This window comes from Oxyura jamaicensis, chromosome 2, assembly GCF_011077185.1.
Source record: "Oxyura jamaicensis isolate SHBP4307 breed ruddy duck chromosome 2, BPBGC_Ojam_1.0, whole genome shotgun sequence".
In the NCBI taxonomy this organism is placed as follows: Eukaryota; Metazoa; Chordata; class Aves; order Anseriformes; family Anatidae; genus Oxyura; species Oxyura jamaicensis.
Window position 1 is genome coordinate 114,559,663 of NC_048894.1, and position 19,163 is coordinate 114,578,825.

Below are 19,163 nucleotides of genomic sequence, written 5' to 3' on the forward strand. Positions count from 1 at the left end.
CTGGTTTAGCATGAGCCAAATGCCAGGGTAGCCCCTGGTTGTAGAGGAAAGGCTTCTCTAGGCTGAAGAATAATAATAATAGTTTGTGACCTTGCATATTTAGACCCATGCTTCATCCACTTATTTCCTCTTTTTTTGTGCTATCTGAGCACTTCAGACAATCAAATATAGCTGGCAACCGTTTTTTGCTTGTTTGTTTGTTAAGTACTCTTTTGAACTGACAGGACACAAAATCCTTGGACCAAAGCACAGTATTTGTTAGTAGGTTACAAGTGTCTGAAAGTGGAAATGCTGAATATATTTACCTCAGCCACGATTTCACTGCCATAATAAGATTTTTTGCTTTGCTGCATGCACCAGGACTTTAAGATTATGTTAGCTTACTCTGAGCTAAATCCAGATACGGGATTTGGTTATAGAATATGCAAGGAGAGGTTTGTGGCCCTAGAAAGTCTCTTCAGTTCCTTTTTTTTAAGAAGATACTGGCTGGCTGGAAAGCCAGGGAGCCTTTAAGTAGTGTTTTCATGCAATCCCAGCTAACGTGCCGGTGACCTTCCTGCTCACACCCATGCACGGCTCCCGAGGACCCAGGCGGTATCTTCATCGTGCCTCTCCCAGGCAGCCCTCTGCTTTCCCTCCGGGTTCCTTGGTGTTGATCGCTATGCTGGACCTTGCAGTGACCAAACAGGTCCGAAGTCAATGAGCAGAGCTCAACCTGCACTTTGCATGACACCATCGTTGAGCCCCTGCTACAAACTCACAGTGATGGCAGGAGAAGAGCTCGTGGGCCAGTACAGCCTGTACCGAAGGTCACCCGCCCGTGCGGTATGAGTGCCTGAGTAAACCCTTGTGTTCCCCCTCAGTAGGAGCATCCACAATGGCTGGAGCTTAACTACTATCATTTGATGATTCATTTGCAGTGCTTATTTTCTAAAAATTGCATAGCCTGTTCTCAAAAGCAAAGCAAAGAAAAAGGCAGCTGTTATGAAAAGAGAGGAAGAAAAACTCCACATACAAAACAGAGCTTTAAAGAGCCAACCCCACATTGTTAGGGTAGGAAAAAAACAACAATTTGCCATGTCTTATCCTTGAAAAAGATCAGAAATAGAGTTATATTTTTGAGGCACTACTCATACGTATTTTAGATAATTAACAGAAACACTTGTGAGTCTTAAGAACATATGTATTTGGATTTGGTCCTGACTGACATTTCTTACTTTTGTGAGTTTCACAGAGAACAGAATAGGGAATTTTTCCCTGTTGTAAAAAGCAAGTCTTTTATATTCAAGTATTAGTGGATTTCAGGCATGTCATAATGATGCTGAAATAAACCCACTGCTTTTTAAGGGTAAGAAGCACCAGAACTGACCAGTCCAAAGTTTACTCTGTTGTATCACTGAATATGAAGACTGACTTCATTGTGCTTCTCTTTATCGTAGCATAGCATATACAGGATTTGATTCAAAAAGCATAAAATTGGTGTGATAGAAAATGAAAAATTAACTTTCAGTGCTGTGTAATGTTTTTCAAAACAACATTTGTGTTCTGTGGAAACAAATGACCAACAAAAAAAACTGGCTGAAACTGAAACTTCCCATTCAGGAATTTTGTAACATTTCATTTAGGAATTCATGATTGAGATAAAACACTGATGTCTCCAAATTCATTTTTTTTCTTTCATTTGTCTGACTTTTAGATTTTTTCTTCCTGAAAAAGAAAGCTGTTGATCCTCTCCCCCGTGTCTCCCAGTAGGCCAGGCTGCTCGGCCTGGGGATGTGTCTGTCTCGATGTGTCAGAAGCGTGCAGCCTCTGTGCCCAGAGGTGAGGTCTGCTTTTGCTGCTGAGATGATGCATTGCCCGCAAGCAGCCCCATGGTCCAGTTGATAAGGCCCCAAAATCACAAGTCCAGGGAGGTACTCCAAAGCCCAGAGAGACGCAGCTTATCCCCAACCAAAATGTTCGGTGTGCTCTGAAAGTGAAGTATTTTCCTGTCTAAATTAAGTGTGCCTTTTAATGAAGTACTTCAGTGAGAGTTTGCTGATGGAAGATTCCAGTTTTCAGTGTAAAGTGCTTCCTTGGAAGACCTCCAGCTGCTCTGCTTGGTTCTGCTGACCAGCTCTCTTCTGAGGTTCTTGTATTCCCATTTGCATGTTTTACTTGGGAAATATCTTTATTGCAAAGGATTCTCTTCTTCTGAGATGTCCTCCCCATTCTTACAAGTAGGGAATGAAGGAACCAGTGCTTCTTCTCAAAGAGGAAGACAGGCATCTCAACGAGGTAATAAATTTTCTCGCAGACTGATAACACACATTTATGTTGCAGGTCCTGACCAACTTGAAGCCCAGAGAAACAAAAATCCCTGTCTCTGTGTGTGTAGTTAAGGGAATAACCCACAGGATGAGTCATGAATGCAGCATTACTAATGACCCTACCCACACCACAGCTGCTGAACCTTCCTGCAAGGCAGAATCAGCCACAGACCTCCCCCAGATGCCAAGAACATCTCATCAATACTCCCTGCAGCTGATGATCTCTGACAGGCTTTCAAACCTGGCCCCCACCTTCTAGCTGAGGAGCCTGTGTGGGGACTCGAAAAAATCTGTTCCCTGCCCCATGCGTGACGGGACCCACCCACAGCCTTTCCTTGGCCTCAGCCCCAGTGCCATGAGATTCCACAGCCCCCAGTAATCATCGTACCGCTGATTTCACCTCTAAGTCATGAAGCTGCAGCAGAGGATCACACTACATGAGTGAATGCATGCAAATAAATGTAAAGCACAGAGAATGGGGTAATTTCTGCAATCTTAATAATGTGGCTATGTGCCTATTAGCATTTTCTTTGATGGAATAGCTTTCCTTTGGCATAGGGCAGCATATATTTTTTTAATGACCTTTGTGAAGGCAATTCATGAAAAATAGGTAGAAATAGCGCAGTGTTGTTTCTGGAATGGGCTAAAAATCATTTTGTGGCTCTGCTTGTTAAACAAGCAGTGTTTCTGCGAGGGCAACACAAAATCTGAGTTGAAAGTGGGATGAGAGGAATTAAGATCCAAAAAAGGGCACGTAGAAAGCTAGGATTAAAGAAGACAGGAAAGTAAAATTCCAACCAAAGAAGAAAAGTCTGATAAATATATTGAAAGCTTGTGATGGCTGGAAAATGCATAGAAGGTTATCTCGTTTCATTTTGGGTTTTGCTTTTAGCTGTTGGTTTACTACGACTGAGTTTTTGTTTGCGTTCTAAGGAACATTTTGGGGAATGGCATTTCTTGTGCTTCTGACTGTGATCAGCCAAATAAATTTGAAGGATTTGACCTATGAATGTGAGTTCTCTTGTTTTCATTAAGTCTAGATTAAGTCATGGATTTTTCTTTTTGCGTCAAGGTCTGTCATTCTTTTTTCTCCTTTGTATTTCATTTTTGTTATTTTGGGCATGCTACTGTTGCTGTTTTCTTCTGGGCCAGTGGAAGCCCGCCCATACATTAGGAATAAGTCATTTTCATAAAAATCCTGGCTCTTCCCATTTGCAAACCTATTCATGAGTACTGCTGCCTTTTTAAGCCCTGTGCTGTCTTGCCGTGCAGCCAGGGTAAGAGTTTGACATTTCATCACTCCCACTCTCACACTGCTGCAAGATACTCATCCTTCTGAGCTGGAGGTACGTGACCCTTTTTGAGAGTTGCTTCTCCGTGGTTCTTCTTGTGGGTACTTGACCTGAAAGACGTTTCTCAGAGTTGCTCAGTCTGTTAATGAGTATCTAGAAGACATGCTTGTTTTTTTGACAGAACTCATTTGTTGTGTTCGGGGGCTTTAGCAAGCCTTTCTTACAGTCATTGCTGCCGTGTAGAAGTTTCCATGAAGTGAGGTGCTGCTGCCTGCTGTATGTCGTAAGAAGAGCTGTGCTCCCGATACCAATGCAAGCAGCGCCAAGCAGGCGGGCCGCTTTTAAGCATGGCTTTGTTCCCCTTTTCTATCTTAGTGTCAGCTGTGGGAAAACATACAGCTTTGTGCACTTTGAAGGAAGGCTGTTCCCAGGTTATCTGCGCTAGGCTATTGCCTCAGAGTGGTTCAGAAGGAAAAAGCAACCACGGGGCTTCGCTTGATCCTCCTGGTGCCAGAGGCCATAGTATTGCCGCTGAAAACTCCATTCTCTTGTGTGACCACTTACAAAAACCTTTGGCCTTCAGTCAAGGAAAGAGGATCAATGGTAATGGTTCCCAGCCTGCTGCGATGTGGTTTGGGAGGGACTGAGAGGTTTCTCAGGGTCTGGGAGGACAATTTGTGGTAAAATGGACCTTCAGTGCATTGCTGCCATGTAAGTGAACAGTTGCTGGGAAAGGTTAAGTGGTGAATTGGGGGGGCATGAATTCAGAAACTTCACCTTTTAATCTCATGCTGGCTTCTTCTCGAGGCAGGTGGAGTTCTCAGGCCCCCTTGCAGCACTATTGACCATCAGAATACTGGACTTATTTCCAACATACAGCTTCTAGGTGGTAGGTACAAGGCTTTCAGCTAAACCAATGTTGTTTGTTAGGGTTGTACAGAAAAGCTTGGAAATAAAATATGTAAAACATAAAAATTGAACAAAATTTTTTGAGCCAGCCCTATGATTTCAGGGTGATTTGTGTTAGTATTCTCCATTTTCTTTTGAAAACAAATCAGCATTAGTTCAGGCACCAAACAAGTAGTTCATCTGGAGCATTTTAGTATTGCTATACAGCAGACCTATTTGAAGTCTAGGGCTTAATAAAGTAATTTTTAGCATTTAGGAACAGAAGTTTGGATTAGAGCTGCATATGTAGCAGTATGCCTTAATCTGAATTAATTGATTCTGGGAAGTAGAAGACAAATGCATGAATCTACTATGTGAGCAAAGATAATGGATTTTCAGTTGGGATGTAGGAGATAGAGACAATTTATATCAGTATATGCTTATTGATATTTTCATACTTTTGTTGAAGAAATTATAGCATAAATTTATTCCTTCCTCTTCTTCTAGTGTGTATATCTGAAAATGGGAATCACTTTTGTCTTCAAGGATGATTGGATATTTACTGAGCGTATAAAATCAAAAAGTGATAATCATATTTTAGAAGGCAAGTGAAAATCACTTGTTAACTCTTCCTTGTGTGTTATGTTGTGAATAGGGTAGTTTGAATTGCTGAGAATTATCGTAGAAGTGTGCGTGGAAAAAACAGTAAAGGAAGAAAAGCTGAAAACAGGCTTAGCCAACTGATGCACTAGGTTTCATTCTGCCTTTATCTTTAGCTCCCGCACCAGGAGGAAAAGTATTTCTAATTAATGACATTCTTCAGTATTCGACAAAAAGTGAAGCTACTGTGACTTCCATACTTTGCTGAGGCTGGATGAGGAGTCAGGGGACAGGGAGAGCTGCTGTGCATGGGCAGAGCAGTGTGGAAGAGTTTGCACTAAACTTGACCCATATCGGTGCTACCAATTTGTCATTCTTCACAAACATAAGAGGCATCACGCTGCTGTGTGCCTGCCCAGCGGTGCTCCAGGAAATGTTGAAGGCTAGCATAATGAAGAGACTTAGCAAAGGGATTGATTATTTCTTATTTTCCCCCTTCCCTCCAAGTCTGTTTCATTCTTGGCAGAGGTGGTTTCACCTTTCAGAACCAGCCACGAGGGCATCATTCACCTGCGCTCCTCTGGGATGAGCTCGCATCATGAATACAGCAGCAAAGCTGAAATATGCGTGGGACTTGTAAATGTAATGAAGGGGGGTAAAACATTTGATGACTGAGTTCTATCCTGTGTGCAGGCCTTGGCTAGTAAAATCCTTAGCAATAAAAATGCAACAGATACATTTATTGAAAGGGTGTCCTGGCAGACACTCTCACTTTTTCAAAACACTTTTAAAATTCCCTCTGAAACACTTTTTTCCTTGAAAACATTTTTAAGAATGTGTAGTTATCATGCTCCTTTCATCTATACTTAACTATAATAATCAGAACAGTGGAAATATGCACTTGAAGAATAGATGTGAGCAGGACAAAAAATCTATGGCAGCAATAACTTTCTGCAAAGAGCTGTTCTGTGGAACCCAGTGGAATTTGTTGCTGTGCGTGAGGTTCATTGGATGCAGGTCATCCTCCCTGGCTCAGGGCTTGTGAAGTCGCTGTAGCGCTTAGGCAGATGCTTCAATCACGTGTATTTGTGTTTTATTGCATATGAAAAGTTGGTTTCTCCAACCATTCCAGGCAGTGCCATGTGAGACCTTGTCTGTTTGCATTACCATCCATGCACAGAAACGCCAATGTCAAGCCACAGAAGCGCTTGTATGAATCATAGCTGTTAGAAAGAAAGACTTATTAGTCATCTACTTCATCGCCCTTCCTATATAGAATTATTCTGTATTGTGCTGTACATTTACTACTTTTTTGCCAGTCTAATTTTAAATTATTGAAGAAATGGGGCTCCTGCTGCTTCCCTGGGGAAAATGTTCCAGAGCATAATAGATCTACTGTCAAAAATATACTAATTTTGTGATATTCATTTTTCCTTTATTAACTTCATTTCATTGCACCAACTTCTGTCTTTTCTGCGTTTTCCCGTGATCTCACTTAGAAGCGTGAGCTTTGCACCCTGCAAATAATCTGTTTATTTTCATCTCCTATACATGTGTTTAAAGGGGTACAAACTAACCTCTACAGGCTTGTAAATTGGGCTTATGTTTAGCAGGAGTAAGCCAATTAAAGTCCTAAAATTAATCAGTTCATTTTGAAGCAACGCATCTTTGCAACAGCTCCAGAAGTAATTACTAACAGCAGCTGAAAATTTAATGTGAGCTGAAAGTTAATTTCCTAGGCCACTTTACAGAAAGGATGGGTGCACTGTCTGGAAGGAAGCATGCAGAGTTAAAGCAGGGTAAAACCTTGAGTAGGTGTTGATTGTGCCTTGAGGTTTTTGTTTGTCTAGAGTATTTGTAGGATACTTTGGACAGTTGAACAATGTACAGTTTCCCAACTGAGGTACAATCACATGTGAGCTCCCCCAGTCCATTTCAGTGCAAACTTTACTTTAAACCAAAGCGTTGGCTTGTGCTGCCCTGTTATTTCTGCTCCGCAATGGATGAAGAACATTCGTTGCTCATCACAAGGAGATGGTTTAAGATATGACTTTCTGCCTTGCATTCAGGTGAACTTCAATAGCTTAGGTAGAGGACAGTAACTTAGCACCAGACCTGTCAAAATTCATCACATGCTCACTCCCTCGCCTGGACTTTAAACCTATTTTCAATTGGAATCAGTTAAATGAAAACAAAGAACAAAGCCAACATTCTGAAGTGAAAATATCTCTCATCAGTTTTGCCTTAGTTGGGTTCTGTGTGCAGGTATATAATCTGACTTAAACTGTGTACAACATCTTGTTGTAGGTACACATGTTCTTAAGTGGCTTTGCTCCACAGCATGCTGAGCAAGGCTCATTTCACTCCTACTTTGAAATTTGCCATTATGAATTATGCGGTCTTTTCAAACCTTAGATCACACGAACAACTTCCAGGTGGCTTGCATGCTTCTAGTATCCATTTGTTTTTCTTCTTTTCTGGTCTTGGACAAGTCTGTTTTGCCCTGACTTTGTCCTAGGTGTCAGCCCTCTTTCTGCTGAATTTCCTATATAGTTCCAGTTTCCAGGGGTCCCTTTTCTGCTTCAGACAAAGATTCGGCCATGATATCTTAGCCCTGGAAGTGAGCACTGTCTTAAAGGTTTTAGAGTTTGTCAGTTTTATTCTGGATCTGGATCTTTATTCTTTTCCCAGGAAGTTACTGTGTTTTATATGACAGTATTTCCCTAGAAAACCTTTACAATAGAACTTGGTGATTTTGAAAAGGAAATGTTTGTTTTGTTTTAACTGAGGCTACATGTGGGCAAGAACATAAATAGAGCTTGATTTCACAGAATAGGTTTCATAGGTGTCTACTTTACAGAGGACAAAATAAATACCTGCAATGCAGTGAACAAGGTAGCAAACATGACTGTGCCCTTTGCTCAACAATATCTCTTGCTTTTTCTTGAAATATTTGTGTCTTACCTGGACAGATGAGCAGTCCTTTGAAGTTAATGAGAAGACTCCAAATGACATCTCCTGTTGTTTCTGTGTATTTAGTTTTCCTGTCTAAATATCCAAGCAACCCATGCAAGAGAAGTAAGACACAAGAATATCATACAGACCTTACAGTTAAGAAAAACTGGGCACCCTACCTAATTCAGTCTTCACTAGGTTATTCAGAAAGTTGGACAATAAAGGGGAGACACTGTCTTCTGAGATAACAAATCTTAATGCACTTTCTTAGCTCCTTTTCAAGAGCCAGTGTGCCATTTTATTCTGTACAGTGGAATAAAATGAAAGTCAAAACTGAATCAGTCTTTTGGGTTTTGTCCCAATATTTGCTCTAATTGGCATTGCTAAGGTGGCTGTGAATATATTACAAAAACTACAATCAAATGTTCAGTGTTTGAACAGTCTTTTCCATAGCTTAGCTGCTCAGGCTGTCTGCCTAGAATATGATCATATTGTCAGTAGATGATCATACTGTCTCTTTTGTTAAGTAGGGCTGGTTTTTAAAAGGTAATTGTTCTTTTAAAATATTAATTGAATCTTCAGACTTTATCTGACAAAGCTGACTGTGCAAAATGCATGGAACAGCTTTGGCGTTATTTTATATAGTATAACTGACCATGCATAAAATTCGTGCGGTAAATTAAACCCTAACAAATGAGTCTTTTGTTCCCTTTATTCTCATTGAAATCTGGGTTAGCAGGAACATACAGAAATTCCAGATATCTAAGAGACTTAACAGGATCTATGCTGAGGAGTTCAAAATACTCCTTGGATGCTTTGGGAGTTTTTAGTTCTACCTTAGTATCGTCTCACTCATCTGTAGACTTGCCAAGGAATAGGTCCAGGTTAAGTACCTTTGAAAATACCAGGAATGAAGCAGCTGCTAGGCATGGAAAGCAAAGATTAGTACAAAGCAAGTATGTTTTCTAAGGCATTATAATAGATACATTTGCTGAACTGAACCTCACTTTTGGAGGTTCAGCTGAGGTAGGAATCAGGAATTGGCTTTGCAAATCAAAATGGGAGTCTAGCAGGAAAAAAATAACCTGGCAGAGAGTGGGCTGGACTGATGCCTACTTAACACTTACAACCTACCACATGCTTTCACCCTTTTGGTATGTTGTGTATTTTGTTATGTGGGTTTATTTAGGTATACAAAAGTTTTATATGAATTTGTCTTTGAATGTCTGCTCTGGAAATAGTGGCCTTGTAGATGTATGTGATTAATTCTACATTTATGTTGGCAGATAAAAGATTTTTTAGGATCCAATTTAATAGCTCAGAAAAAAAATCATCAAAAAGTCAATAAAGGCAGAATAAATATGTCTGTGACAGTGTTCAGGGCTGAGGTTTCCAGCTATGGCATGTAGCTGTCATGTTCTGATTTCATCTCTTGATCCTCAGGCAGATCCTGTGGTGAAGTCTGGTGACCTCACAAATAAACGGTGACCTCACAGCAGTAAGAAATGAAGGTATAGGATGATGACAGTACTGGATGTGTAAGGGAAAAGTTCAAGTCGAGAAAAGCAGTTGTGAAGGTATATATATCTACAGCCAAAAGTACAAAATAAATTGATTATAATTTGCTCTTGTAGTTTGCTCCAGGAAAATTCTTATGATATTGCAGAACAGCTTAGTGGAACAGTAACACCAATTGCAAACCTGAGTGTATTCAGAAAAACGAGCCTTTTTTAGCAAAGGGAGAAATTAATTCTGTCACATACTAATGAAATGTCACATTGTTAGACAAAAGAAACAATTTTGTTATCTACTCATCTTTCTAAGCTTCTATGAGTTTAGAATAGTTTTGTAAACTCTTGCAAATGAGGTAATATGCAAGTTACTGATAGTTGTGTGGCAGTATATAGACCAAAGATACCGAGCTTGGCAAGCTATTTTCATGTGACCCTTTGGTTGTCTTATGTGCAAATAGCCTATACAATCAAGTGTATGTGACTCCTGCTGCTGCTACTTCTGTCATGTCATAAATGCAGTGACCCTCAACAAAAGAGGTTAATGGCTTTCTTGTCCTGATGTCATTGGCCCAACAGAGCTGTAAAACAGAGCAATGGAGGGCTGGATTTGCAGTGTTCTTTGGCTTGTTGAAAATACATTTTTTTATGAATGGCAGCTAAGGTTTTAGCATATAGGATGCAGATACAACTGTAATTGCTGTCTTCATTATCTTTTAAGTGAGAAGTAGTTGTGTTTTGGTGAAAGGGAGATGAGTTTAATCATATATAAAATATTTGCCATACTAATTTAAGGGCAAGTAAATATTTATTAGGGATGCTGAACCCCAGCAGAATTTTATTAAGAGATGACCTTATGCTTAATGAGTATCTTATAAAAGTAAACTGCAATAATCTACCTTCAAAATACGGGTCAATGACTCTCATCACACTGTAGCAAAGGCTGCCATAGAGGAAGATGTGGAACAGGCTAAAGGGAATGCCCCTGGGACCCTGCAATTAACACACCCTGAATGCACAGCTTCCGCAGCAGTGCTTACTCTGCACAACGGAGGCATGAGGAAAACTTGCATTGTTCCATGGCTTTTCCACCGACAAAATTCATGGTTGCTGCAGTTAAGTTTATGTATGCTTTAGATGGAGAAGCTCTAGGCCTTTGCGAGTAAAACTCTAGGAAGTTTAAAGTAACTGCTTTTCCAACCCTTAGCATGAAATTTTCAGGGAGGGTCACCACTGCTGTGTGACAAATGTGTGCATAGTAGAACTGAGCAGATCACTGACCGAGGGCTAGAAGAGATTGAACAGTTCACAGTTGGAGTCAGCTGCTGTCATGAGTGCCGTGTGCTGAGGACTCGTGAACTGCCAGGTCTCATGATCCTTTCCTTTCCCTGCTCCTAGATCTTTCTGTGTGACAGCCTCTTTGCAGCTGGCAAAGATCTCCGAGTGGTACATGAAAGATTGCAGAGAAACCCCCCGTGGGTAGCTTAGCCCCACTGTCCTTGATCTTCCTTTGCACATCCATGGTCTTCAGTGAAGCAAAGGGCCCTTGTGCCAGATTTGTGAATAAAGGTGAATCTCACTTCACCTATAAATCTGTTGGGGTTGATGGAAATGGCACACATACATTTATTGTGGGATTTACTGCCACTGTTACATGAGTGGTCTACAGAGAAATCCCTTGAATTTCCAGCAGGCAAATATATTCTTAAGTATAAAGCATTCAAGTTAACCCAAAACACCAAGTTCCTGTCTGCTTTTTCAGCATCTGTGTTTTTTATCCCCAGTTGCCTGTTCCTTAGATCTGACACTAATTTAAGATACACAGGTAAGTATATTTTTGTGCATTTTGGAAATACAACACAGTTTCATGCATCTTGGGGACAAACTGAGGAGCCTTATTAGCTGAGTATTGCTTTCATACCACAGATAATTTTTTTCCTTCTGCTGGTATTATTGAAAAAAATTGCTTAAAAGGAATCACTGCATAGAACTGTTAGTCCTTGCTTATTTTATTTATTTATTTTAAGATCAGATTAATGTATGCAATTTTGGAGGGACCTATTCAGGCCCATTAGTTTTGAAAAACTTTAGTTGTGTCCCATGGATATCATCAGTAGAAGTTACTGTGTCATATCTTGCTCATCCCTCAGTGTCCTGCCATGCAGACTTCACAATGTCTTGCATGGTAGGGAAGGAGAGGGGGAAACTGTGGATATGGGTACCAGTGTCCACTCATGGGACAGTCAAAATTATAAAATAACAACCTGCATTAAGTTTACAGTAAATCTCCCATATATTGAGGAGCCTTCTGAAGAAAATGGCCCCACACAAAGCCTGGCTGGATGTCTCTAGCAGAGCATCACTATTGAAAAGGGCTGCCAGTGACACAGAACAACAAAGCAGATCATCAGCCCATCCAACCATGTAGCCTGAGGACAGGTGTGGCTTCAGGCACTTACCCCACAGTGGCTTCCCTCTCAATAATCCTTTTCCCAGGGCAGAACCTGGTAGAAGCATCCCAAGCTGAGCTACAGCCTCCCTCCCATTGCAGGACATGCTACGGGAGGGGAGAAGTGAGCCTGAGGTTATTACAGTTCTGTCATACTGCCCCATTAAATGTGATAGCTTATTGCTATTTTTAATCTAATTCTTTTGTGAGAATGGAGGTGATAAAACAAATTGTTTCTATGCTTCATTCACACACCTAATGGGAGAACTGAGGTTATGCCAGGGGATGGTGCGGCACTACCTGAGGGTGGTGAGGCTAATGGGAGCATCTATACCACTCCTGCAGGTCCAGGAGCAGCTCTGAAAAGCCTGCATACCAGCACCCACAGTATGAGGAGCAAGCGGGACAAACTGGAAGCTTTGGTCCTTTCCCAGAGCTATGGTATCATTGCTATTAGTGAGATGTGGTGGGATGAATCCCAAGGCTGGAGTGCTGGGATGGAGGCCTATCAGGTGGTCAGGGGGATAGGCAGGGCTGTAAGGTGGTGGTGGTGGTGTGCTTTATGCAAGGGGGAGATGAGACTGTGTGGTCATTGCCATTAGGGTGACGTGGTAGAGAGCCTCTGAGTGAGGATTTAGGGGATGGATAGCAAAGCAGATGTTGTTGTGGGTATCTGCCATCAACCTGCCACCTGGGGCAATGGCGTGGATGAGCTATTCTTTAGGCAGTGAGGGGAAATCTTGAGATTGGTCATACTCATCCTTCTGGAAGACTTCAACTTCCCAGACATAAACTGGTAACATCATACTGCCACAACAAGTAAGGCTGGGAAATTCCTAAAGCATATTGAAGATAACTTCCTCTCACAAGTACTGAGTGAGGTGACTAGGAAAGGAGCCCTCCTGGACCTGTGGTTTGTTGTGGGAGAGGTGATGGTAGGTGGCTGTCTTGGCCGCGGTGATCATGAATTGCCTGAGTTCAAAAGTTTTGGTGTAAGGAGAGAAAAGGTCAGCAGGATTGCCACCCTGGACTTTACGAGGACAGACTTCTCAGGGAGCTACTTAGCAGTGTCACCTGGGAATCTGATGCAGAGGGTTTAGGGGTCCGTGAGAGTCACTTTTCAAAATATGCCTTTTAAAAGCCCAGGAGCAGGCAATCCCACCGTGCTGCAAGTCAGCACGTGGGACAGAAGAGCAGCCTAGCTGAACAGGGAACTCTGCCTTGAACTAGGGTGGAAAAAGAAAATCTGTAACCTCCAGAATCAAGGCCTGGCTTCACAAGGAGTGTACAGAGCTGCATCTGCAAGAGAGAAAATGAGAAAAGCCAAAGCCCAACTTGAGTTGACAGTGGCCACTGTTGTGTCAAAAAACTAAAAAAAGCTTCTTCAAGTAAGTTAGTGGTAAGAAGAGATCAAAGGAAAACTCTAGACAGATACTTGGAGTGGATGGTCACCTAACAAGTAAGGAGGAAGAAAAGGCTGAGGCATTTAATGCCCTTTTTTTTGCCTCAGTATTTAGCAGTGACAACAGAACTTGGGCTGCCAGGACCTCAGAGTTGGAGGACCATGACTGGGGCAGCAGTGACTTTCCATCCGTGGTCACCAGAATTGAAGGGTACAGCAGCATCAGCTCAATGTTCATGGGTCCCTGGGGCCTCAAAGGATTCACCCCAGCATGCTTGCTGAAAGTGTTAGTGGATGTTGCAGCTGGACCCCTCTCAACATTTTATCAAAGGTCGTGGAAGTCTGGGGAGGTTCCAGTTGACTGGAAGCTAGCTGGTGTTACACCGATCTATAAGAAGGGCATGAGAGTAGTACCCAGGAACCTACGGGCCTGTTGGTCAAGCCTCAGTCCCTGAAAGAGTTATGGAGAAGATTAACCTGGGTGCTACTGAAAGGCATTTAAAGAACAAAGCTGTTAGCAGGCATAGTCAACACATCATAACCGGCTGCTCAAAAGAGGAGATTCTCCCTATATATTTACCATTTGCGCAGCCACACCTTGAAGATTGTGTGCAGTTCTAGGTTCCGCAGTATAAAAAGGATGTTAAGGTCCTGAAAGCATCCAGAAGAGGTCAACAAGGCTGATAAAAGGGCTGGAAGATATGTCCTGTGAGGATAGACTGAGGGTGCTTGGATTGTCCAGTTTGGAGGAGGCTGAGAGGTGACCCCACTGCTCCCTGCAGCTCCCTGAGGAGGGGAAGCAGAGGGAGGTGCCGGCCTCTGCTCCCTGGGAACCGATGAGAGGATGCCTGGGAATGGCACAGAGCTGTGCCAGGGGAAGGTCAGGCTGGGCATCAGAAAAAATAGCTTTATCACAAGGGTGGTCAAACACTGGAACAGGCTTCGTAGCGAGGTGGTTGATGCCCCATGCCTGTCAGTGTTTAAGAGGCATTTGGACAACACCTTCATTAATACACTTTACCTTTTGTTTAGCCCTGACTATATCAGGCAGCTGGACTAAATGATCTTTTAAGGGTGGTGAGACACTGAACAGGCTGCCCAAAGAAGCTGTGGATGCCCCATCCCTGGAGGTGCTCAAGGCCAGGCTGGATGGGGCTCTGGGCAACCTGGTGTGGTGGGAGGTGTCCCTGCCCATGGCAGGGGGTCTGGAACTAGGGGATCTTAAAGGCCCTTCTAACCCAAAGTGTTCTATGATTTTATGATTCTATGATTGAAGGTCTTTTCCAACAGAACTATTCTATTCTGTTCTGTTCTGTTCTGTTCTGTTCTGTTCTGTTCCATTCCATTCCATTCCATTCCATTCCATTCCATTCCATTCCATTCCATTCTATTCTAATGCAAGGGAGTTGCAACTTGTAATTAATATGGGGTACATCAATAAGAATTTCCAAATACACGTATTTGAAGTACACTGAAAAGCTGATGTTTGCTAATGAACCCGCTTTCATTCCAATTTCTGTCCATATCATAATTCATAACAACGGAGCCTCACATCATGAATCTTAGGTTCATTTGTGCTTTCCCATGGTTTTCATTGTAAGTCAAAGAACATCTGATTAAACGTATATATGTGACCTTGTAAAAGGCTTTTTTCTGTGTCAGCAGAGCTAGGAGAGACCAAAAGTGAAAGCAAAGATCCTTATCAGCGATCAGGGGTTGGTCAAATTGTGGTGGGGATCTGCCCCCAGCATCCAGATAGAAAGCTAAAGGCATTAAGAGTAGTGAGCTGAGAGATCAGAGAGAGATAAGCGGTGCGAGAGAGAAGTAATAAGGCAAGCAGAGGACCGATGGATTTTATTTCCCTATTTGCATCGAGAATAGGAGAAGTCTCCTATTGTGTAACAACAGACTACTCCAAGAGAAGAAAGGTAATGCACACTAAGAAAAGGCATGAAGGGTGGACTATTGATGAACCTCCTGCCAGGCAATGAGTGAAATTACATGTTTGCTGTGGATGTCCAATGCTTCAGATTCTGTGCAAGTGATATCATTGAGCCACATGGGTGCAGCCACTGCGGTTCCAAGAGGGGAAACTAAGGCAAGAGATATGTGAACTCTCAGTGTAATTTGACCTTTCTACATATTATGTGTATGTTTGTTCATATAGCTGCTTAGTAATTAACTCTGCCAGCTCTTGGTTTCCATCTGTCTTAAGGAATGACGGTATATTCTCAGATTTACTTGTATTTATACTAACTAAATACTAGTAAACCTGTCCACTGAAAGAATAAATTAAAAATTGTCTTTTCTTCAGCTTTCTGTTGGGCTTTTGTATATTTCTGACTACGAAAGACACTTTATTTTCCATGTTCTCCTTTCCTTCAAACAGTTAAGCAAGTTTATAGTTCTGCATAATTTAGCTATACACTTCTTACATTAGACTCATACAGAGGAAATCATGACAAATTATGTAGGAGGAAGATTTCCAGTTATTCAAGGCCTTAAGTGATGAAATTGTATAGAGATTTATATTTTTATTAAGAAAAATTGTGGTATCTCCAGAGCATTTCCATTGCATATGAGCTTGAATATACATGAGAAAATCGTTATCAAGGTTATCTACCTGAATCTCTTTTGAAGAAATGGTTATACAGGGTTGGAAAACAACATCTAGCACCCATAGCTCTTAGGAGAGAGACAGGTAACTCCTGACTGTGGAAAGTCATCAAAGCAGACTGCATGTTGTCTGCTGCCAGTGTGAAGGGAAAGGAAGAAATATTTTTAAAATAAAGAAAATGTCTGGGATTCTTCCTCAAGAATTTGGAACAAGAGAAATCCTCATTCTGCAGGGTGGTCGCTACTTGAAAACGTGCATGGTGGCTGCAGGCTGGCCTGGACCAGCTGCGTGCCCTGTCCTTGCTGCACAAGCCCCATTCTCCACCTGACTTGTTTTATGATGAAGGCAGAAAGAGTATCAGCCGATGGATTGCAGTCTGGGGCTTTGCAGTCAGCAGCGGTGTGCACTGAATAATTGTCTTTCCTTCCAAACCGATGTACTGAATCAATTTTACGGTGTCCTACCAGTCCCACCGAGCAGGGAGAGGATTCCTTCCAGGCCTCTGCAGGCAAAGAGTTTGTGTGATGGAGCAGAGGTCTATCTATTACCCAGCTATTCCAACTACAAATAGAGTTGCTTTTCTCATGGGTACACAGGTTAATCCAGGGAGGGCTCCTGTATGGTCAGCCATGCCCCAGAAAGTCAATGATAATCCTAACAGAAAGGAGCCTTCAGATACAGAGATGATTCAGGGTCATGTGTCCATTCACCTAACGCCACCGAGACTTCCAGCTGACTCTGAAAGTAGATCTGTGCTCAGAAATGTGTCTCAGGAGGAACACAGAACACGTTTTGTTGGTCTGGCCACGAGGTCAAATGTATCAGCAGTATTTCCTGCACAGTTAAGTCTCTGAAGCAACGATGTGGTTTGAAAATGTGGCAGAGAGGGTTGTTGTGCCAAGCACCCTGTGTCCTCATTGTCCTTCGTGCTACTGGTAAGCCGAGACAAGGAGTTCTCAGTCTTGGAGATTTGTATCTTATTCTCCAAGGTTACGTGTAGGGTGCTGTGGAAATGAAATATTTTTAACACTTTGCAGCCAGACGGCTTGGCATCATCACCAGTAGGTTTCAGTTCCTCCACGATGCAAGACAAGATGTCCCTACAGGCAGGTGGAGGAGGGAGCACGGGACTGGTTTTACCCTGGGTGGTCATCAGTCCAGTCCAAACCAGAAGGGTGGGTGTATGTCTTTCAGCACAAGGCAGGCTTTTATACACCCCTGTTATCTTTAAAAAATCTTCATGTCTGCCTCCCTGATGCCTCCGTATTCTTGCTTCAGTCTCTTTCAGTAGCTCGATTCCATTCCCAGAGGCCTGAAATGAATAAATCCAAACATGCTCTGTTTCGACTTATACCCCATGGACAGCAGTGCCGATGTGGCATTTCAGAGGCTGAGGGAAGTGAGCCACATTTGCTCATGGAAAGAAAAAAAAAAAAAAGAAAGAACTGCAGCAACAGAATGACGTAAGGTTTATCCTGCAGGTTCACCTCGGGTTACAACCGGATCTAATTCAGCATGCTCTTGTCAGTACAGCTTAGTTCATTTGAACCAAGAAATACAGTTCAATTCCGCATGCAGCTAACTCCCACATAAAGCATCAAAACCTTTCCAATCTAAATTTTTATTGCGGTTTTTTTTTTTTTTTTTTTTTCTTCACTTGAAGAACTGTTGGGCCTGAATAATGTGGGTTTATTATTTATCTGTCTGGTACCAAATGAAAGTAATTTCATGAATTTGATTAAAGAACCGCCTCCAAGTATACGGGAGAATCGCGCATTTAAAGGAGATGTTCCCACACATCGGCTGCTAATGAGGTCACACAGGAGAACATTGCTGTTTGGGGCCTCTGTGCGTCCCCGGGGTGCATTTCCTCACCGGGAGAAGGTCCCGCTCCGCGGTCGTAATGTAGAGCAGGGTTTGAAATAGCTCTTACAGCTAGTGATGTGCTGAACCGTTCCTTTGTTTTCATTCTAGTGCGCTCTGAGAGATGACTTGCATACATTTCACAGTGGTGAGATTTTTATTTTTTATTCTGTAACAATTCCACAGTTTTCTTCCATGTCACAGTGTAGTGGCAAGCTTCTTCAGCGGGCAGACCCTGCAACTCCTGGAACTGCAAACAATCTTCGCTGCAGACCACAAGTCAAGTTTGTGTGGCATGTCAAGCAGCTCAGAGAAGTGAAATAATGCATCTTGGCCCAAATCTAGGGCAAAGTGTTTTTACACACCAAAGCAAGTAGGGTTGATGTATGCTTGCTGCCTTCATCCTCAAGTGCTGCTAGCTACTGGCAGTCAGAGCAAAAAAAATGTATTAGAAAGCAAAGGTTTATGGTGCAGTCCCAAGGCGGTAATCTTTTTTTTTCTTAAATGGAAGTTTTATACAGAAATCTCTTGATTGAACTTTAGTGTTAACCAAACATTGTTGTGTTGGATCTGACCCAGTACATTGTTCCTGGCAGTGTGCAGGAACTGGCCAGTGGATAGCTATGAAATAATGTGACACAAAAGGGGTATTTTCTTCTTAATCCCTGGCATTTAATCATTGCTTGTGTCAGGAAGTATAAATGTTTGTCTTCTGTTGCTTAAAGAAAGCAAGGTTCATTAAGGATTATATTCTTTCTTTTTAAAACAAATGAGTTTCTAATGGGAACGTGCAAGAATTCATTAACAATCTAATGAATATTCTTAATAGTCCTTTTTGGTCCCAATTATATTATACGGCAGACATCTCCACAGGGTAAACTGTACTTTAGGTTTAAAAAGGTAGAACAGACTTTTCATTACTCTCTTTTAGATTTGCCTTTCAGTTTTAACCTTCCTGTTTAACTTTTCCTCTCTGTCTCAGTAATTAGTTTGTCTTTGAGCTTCAGTCTATTCTTTTTCTTCTATTATGAGGAAGCAAATAAGAATGGTTCGTTTTCCTTCTTTGCGCTATTTATAATTTTTATACAGCTATCCTACATTTATCCCGCCTCTCCTCATTTACCACCTCTCAAACAAAAATCTCTCTTTCCTCACAGAGGAAAGATTTTCGAAGGCCCCTGGTCATTGCTGACCCCTGCACCTGACCCCTTTCTGTGGCATCTTTTCCTCAGCCCCATGGCTGGCACTGGCTGTAGCAGCCTTGATGCCAGCTTTAC

The 19,163-nt window shown here is 42.1% G+C and overlaps 1 protein-coding gene across 2 annotated transcripts in view; it reads left to right on the plus strand.

Annotated features, from left to right (window-relative positions):
• DTNA (dystrobrevin alpha) overlaps positions 1–19,163 on the plus strand; it is a 221,709-nt gene that overhangs the window by 13,938 nt on the left and 188,608 nt on the right. The window contains exon 1 of one of the 2 annotated variants that reach the window (XM_035319610.1): positions 9,493–9,621. The exons of the other annotated variant lie outside the window; for it this stretch is intronic. The gene's annotated coding sequence lies outside the window, so the exon portion shown is untranslated. Of the gene's footprint in view, positions 1–9,492; positions 9,622–19,163 lie in introns of those variants that run through there. 2 annotated transcript variants of the gene reach the window in all.